The sequence below is a fragment of the Myotis daubentonii genome, chromosome 17 (genome assembly GCF_963259705.1).
Source record: "Myotis daubentonii chromosome 17, mMyoDau2.1, whole genome shotgun sequence".
Classification (NCBI taxonomy): domain Eukaryota; kingdom Metazoa; phylum Chordata; class Mammalia; order Chiroptera; family Vespertilionidae; genus Myotis; species Myotis daubentonii.
In genome coordinates this window covers 37185121-37191120 of record NC_081856.1, presented here as the reverse complement: position 1 = coordinate 37191120, position 6000 = coordinate 37185121, and positions in this window count along the sequence as shown.

The window sequence follows — 6000 nt, the reverse complement described above, 5'->3', positions numbered from 1 at the left end:
ATATTTAGCAATTACCTAATATATTCCAGGCACTGTTAGACATCTATTGCATAAAAAATGAGCAAGATAGGCTGCTGGCCCATCCAAGGATGTGCTAGTGGCCCTTGGTGGTAGTGGAGCCCATGCTGTGCGTATGGGGGTGGGGAGGGGCGGTGAGCAGCACAGGTGACTTACAATGGTATAAAAGGTGCTAGTTTCTCCTTTCACAGTTGGCCTCTCTCCCCAGCCTGAACATGGATTGGGAGACTCAATATTGGAGAGTCAGTATTCTCCTGAAAAACAGAAACTGTAGAATGTGTATTTTGGAGAAAGGTCGTGGGCACTAGTAAGTCCGAAATCCACAGGGGAGGTGGGCAGACTGGAAATTCCAGCAAGAGTCCATGTTGCCTTTGCAGTCAGAAGACAATCTGAGAGAATTCCTTCCTCCTCATGGATTTTCCTTCTTCATTTCCTTAATCGGTTCAGTCTTCTCTTAATTATTCATTAGATTGTTTCTCGAATGTGTATGTACTGTCATCTCCCTAGTGCAAGTTCTCATAACCTCATATCTGGAAATCATCCCAACTGGCCTTGCTTTGTCAAGTTTTTCCAATACCAATCCATTCTAAAACAGTGACTTTTGTTAAAACACTGATGTAATCATGTCACTGCCCTGCTCAGAATCTTTGGACAACTTTCTGTTGCCTCCTGAATAAAATCTGAGCTATTAACTGAGACATTAAGGTTAATGTCTCTATTTTACTATTTATCTTGCTGGATAAACCTCACTGTTAAAAAAATGTAGAGATTATTTCCAACTCTACACCACTTTTTTAAAAAAAATATTTTTATTGATTTCAAAGAGTTAGGGAGAAGGAAAGATAGAAACATCAATGATGAGGGAGAATCATTGTCCAGCTGCCTCCTGCATGTTCCCCACTGGGGATTTAGCCCGCAACCTGAGCATGTGCCCTGACCAGAACTGAACCATGACCTCCAGGTTCATAGGTTGATGCCCAACCACTGAGCCATGCCACCCGGCCTAGTCCACTTATTGACCATCTATCTGTCTTGCAATACTTCAGAAAGTATTTGATTTTTAATTTGATGGGTCATGAAATTAATTTTTTGGTGTTTAAATGAAATTCTTCTTTATCTTTCTTTATTTGCTTAAAGATTACGTCTATATTATAGTTCTTTATTTTCCTCTCCTAAGGAAGTATTGCTATTTGCAAGGTAATTTTATACTTTTAAATCAGCTAGTCATTGCTATGTAACATATTATCTCAAACCTAATTTCTCAAAACAAGTTTTAATTGTTCATGATTCTGTGGGTCAAGAATATAGGCAGGGAATAGATAGATTTTTATCTTTGACAAGAGTCATGGGTACTGGGAAGACTAGGGGTCTAAAATGGTCTCACTCACATGGCTGGCAGTTACTGCTGGTTCTTGTCAGGAGATGTTCTTTACTTCTCCTAGAAAGTACATAATGTCTACTTGTCTCACTTTCAGTGATGTTAGCAGTTATTAATGATTATTGCCTACATCCATTAAATAGTGGGGTTGCAAAATAGTGATATTATAATTCCATCATTCATTTATTGTTTATCAGCTGGAAGTAAACCTTCTCAACGTTATTTGCTTTCCCTAATGTATAGTTCATTTTCAAAATATTGATGATCAATGAAGTTTTTTTAAGAATCATTTTGAATTTATAAATTTAGATACGTTGGATTTGTATCAATCCATTGCAGTTAGTATCCTTATTGATATTTGAAGGCCCAAGTGAATAAGCCAAGTTGACATCTGAGCCTTTTAGATATAACCTTAGTAATCTTTGATAGTTTCCTTGCTTTCTAGTTGATATGATATTCAAGGCTCATCAGTACATGTAGTGTTACAGAGTTCCTTTTAGTGAGAAATGGTATGTAGAGATCACAATTTGTGTTTTAAGGGTGCTCACTGATACTGGGTTCATTGTTTTTAGAATTTTTTTTTGTTTGTTTTTTTTTATTTTTTTAATTAAATCTTTATTGTTCAGATTATTACATTTGTTCCTTCCCCCCCCCCCATAACTCCCCTCCTCCCAGTTCCCGCCCCACCCTCCGCCCTCACTCCCCACCCACTGTCCTCATCCATAGGTGCACGATTTTTGTCCAGTCTCTTCCCACATCTCCCACACCCCTTTCCCCCCCAAGAATAGTCAGTCCATTCCCTTTCTATGTCCCTGATTCTATTATAATCAACAGTTCATTCTGTTCATCAGATTATTTATTCACTTGACTCTTAGATTCACTTGTTGATAGATGCATATTTGTTGTTCATAATTTGTATCTTTACCTTTTTCTTCCTCTTCCTCTTCTTAAAGGATACCTTTCAGCATTTCATATAATCCTGGTTTGGTGGTGATGAACTCCTTTAGCTTTTCCTTATCTGTGAAGCTCTTTATCTGACCTTCAATTCTGAATGATAGCTTTGCTGGATAAAGTAATCTTGGTTGTAGGTTCTTGGTATTCATCACTTTGAATATTTCTTGCCACTCCCTTCTGGCCTGCAAAGTTTCTGTTGAGAAATCAGCTGACAGTCGTATGGGTATTCCCTTGTAGGTAACTGAGTTTCTTTCTCTTGCTGTTTTTAAGATTCTCTCTTTATCTTTTGCTCTTGGCATTTTAATTATGATGTGTCTTGGTGTGGTCCTCTTTGGATTCCTTTTGTTTGGGGTTCTCCATGCTTCTTGGACCTGTAAGTCCATTTCTTTCACCAGGTGGGGGAAGTTTTCTGTCATTATTTCTTCAAATAGGTTTTCAATATCTTGGTCTCTCTCATCTTCTGGCACCCCTATAATTCTGATGTTGGTACGCTTGAAGCTGTCCCAGAGGCTCCTTACACTATCCTCGCATTTTTGGATTCTTTTTTCATTTTGCTTTTCCGGTTGGATGTTTTTTGCTTCCTCGCATTTCAAATCATTGACTTGATTCTTGCGCTCCTCTGGTCTGCTGTCAGGCGTCTGTATAATATTCGTTATTTCAGTCCGTGTGTGCTTAATTTCTAGTTGGTTCCCCAATATAAGATCGAGGGTCTTATTAGTTTTCGTGTAGATCTCATTAAGTTTATCGACAGCTTCTAAACAGTTCTTGAGAGACCTTAAAAGTGTGGTTCTGAACTCTATTTCTTCCATTGACAATTTTGTCCTGTTTCTTTGTCTCCGCATTTTGTTATGCTTCCTTGGTGCACCCCCTAGTGGTCTTTGTTCGCAGTCTTATAGATAAATCTTGATTGATAGCTAATTCCAGGGAGGGTTTGACCTCCAGGCCAAGTGGCTATGAGAATCAGCTGTGTCAGCAGTGAGAGAACTTCTGTCCTCTAGGGAGGTGCTAATCTAGCCTTTGCCTGAGGCTATCCGGCAAATGCCTTTGCCTGAGGCTATCCGGCAAATGCCTCTGTGCAGGGCTTGGGCGGGGCGGGTCGCACAGGATCAACAGGGTGGGCGGAGAGAGCAGTTATGGCGGCTCTCAGTCCTGTCCCAAGGGGCTCTGCCTCTCTGAGTCCCAGCACCCGCTGCAAAGCTCGGAGAGAAAGCTGCACTCGCTCTGACCAAAGCCAGACAGTCCCGCTTCTCCCGTTTAAGTCTGGGTCCCTAAAGACTCGCCCGGATCTGGTGCTCAGAGTCTGCGACTCCCTCCTGATTGAAAACAACAACCGCGCCCTCCGCCGCCAGCCCGCTCCGCGCACTCCGCACCTCAGAATTTGACTTCAGCACTGCGCCTCCTCTGAGTGTCCGTGTGCGTTTCTCTTTCCTCCTAGTTGTAGGACTTCCACTCAGCCAGCGCCCCTGTGGTTCTGGGTGATGTCCCTTCCGTTTTTTGGTTTCACTTTTGAAGTAGTTGTTCAAAGCAGCAAACTCCGGCGTTAACCTATGCCGCCATCTTGGTTCTCTCCTAGAATTTTTTGTTAGACACAAAGTGTACATTTTCAAAAAGGTTATATGAGTTCATATTGACATTTCCACTTTAAATTTTGGACTAGAGAAATTTTCCTTAACCTCATATAACTTTTATTTGTGTCTTCTATGCCAAAAATCTCAGTTCTCAATGAATTCAACATAATTACTCATTTGCTTTATTATATTATTACAAATAGTCTCAGAGTAATGTAAACACTACCACAAGTAATATGATTAATAAAAACAATGTAAGACTTTTTGGGGGGGCAGGTCTTTTGTCCTTAGGTCATACCAAATGAAGGCTATAATGTCAACTTACTGTGTTTTAAATCACTTGGAATAGCTCCTATATGTATGGTTATCCCACTAAACTGGATATGTTAGTTTCATTTGTTTCTTTCACTTCATTTTTTACTTTTAGGAATTAAATTTCCCTCCAACTTTATTTTGTCTTATAATTATGTAATATGTTTACATGATTCCAATGTTAGTTTTATGTAACAAGGAATATTCAAAGAAATTCAGCTTTCATTTCTGTCTCCTGCATCCTATTTTCTTTTTTATTTCCTGTGGCTAACCATTTGTATGGTTTGTTTTCTTTATTATTTAAAAACTTTTTTTGTTGTTGTTGTTATCCGCACCGGAGAATATTTTTTCCATTGATTTTTAGAGAAAGTGGAAGCGAGTAAGGAGAGAGAAAAACATTGATGTGAGAGAGACATATGTATTTGTTGCCTCCCCTGCACGTGTCCCAACCGGGGCCAGAGATCAAACCCACAACCCAGGTATGTGAGCTTGACTGGAATCGAACCCACCACCCTTCGGTGTTCAGGTCTATGCTCTATCTATCGAGCCACACTGGCTAGGGCTAAAAACAATTTTAGTAGACTTTTTTTTAAAGAACAATTTTAGGTTCACAGCAGTATTGAGCAGAATGTGCAGCAGAATGTCCCCAGACATACACAGTCTCCCTTAATATGAAAATCTCGTTCCAGAGTGGTACATTTATTAGAATCAATGATCTTACATTGACACATCATTGTCTCCCAAAGCCCATAATTTACATTAGAGTTCACTATTATTATATCCTATGGGTTTGGAAAAATATATAATGACTTATATCCCCCATTATACTATTACACAGAATGGTTTCACTTTCCTAAAAATCCTCTGTGCATTCCCTATTTCCTTCTTCCTAATGCCCAACAACCACTGATTCTTTTATTGTCCCCATACTTTATTTTTTTTCCAGAATGTCATAAAGTTGGGATCAGATAGTATGCAGACTTTTTAGATTAGCTCCTTTTTCTTAGTAATATGCATTTATATTTCCTCCATGTCTTTTCATGGCTTCATAGCTAATTTTTTAAAACATTAAATAAAAATGTGTACCCTTTACCTGTGACATACTTTTTCCAAGTTGGTCATTTTTTTAGCCGTTTTATTATTACATTTCTAATTTTATCTAATCAAATTTGTTATCTTTATTGCTTCTGGAGACATAGCTTCTCCACTTTCAGGTTATAGAAGAATTCAATGGCATTTCTTTCTCATACTTGAATAATAATAGAGTAACCCAGTTTAGTGGGTTGTGACCAGCAATTTTTAAATGTGATAAAATTAAATATAATAGAAAATATAGTGTTCATTGCATCTAATAAAGTACTGAAAGAGCTCGGAAGCTGTCACTCCCACCCTCATAAGAAAAAAGCTAAACAAACAGAAATTCATCAACTCTTAAGATTCATTAGAGAACTAGGTCAAAGGACAAATTGTTTTCTCTAAAACTAGAGAGACAGGAAGACACAGAGAATCGCAGTTTACCAGGAGCAGAGGCCAGCAAAAGGAACTAGTATTGGTAGGGATAATTTAAGCTCTAATTGATGAGTTGCTAAGTGGCTTAAGTAGTCTGAGAGTTAAAAACTCCAAAGGGGTCCAATTTTAAGGGGACTCACACGTTCATTAATTTTACCTCCGGGAGCCCTATCATGTTCTCACTGTGAAGATGGGAGAGGAATGCCCTAGTGCTTCCAGCAGGAGGAGGGGGAAATAACCATTTGGAAATATAGCCAGAGC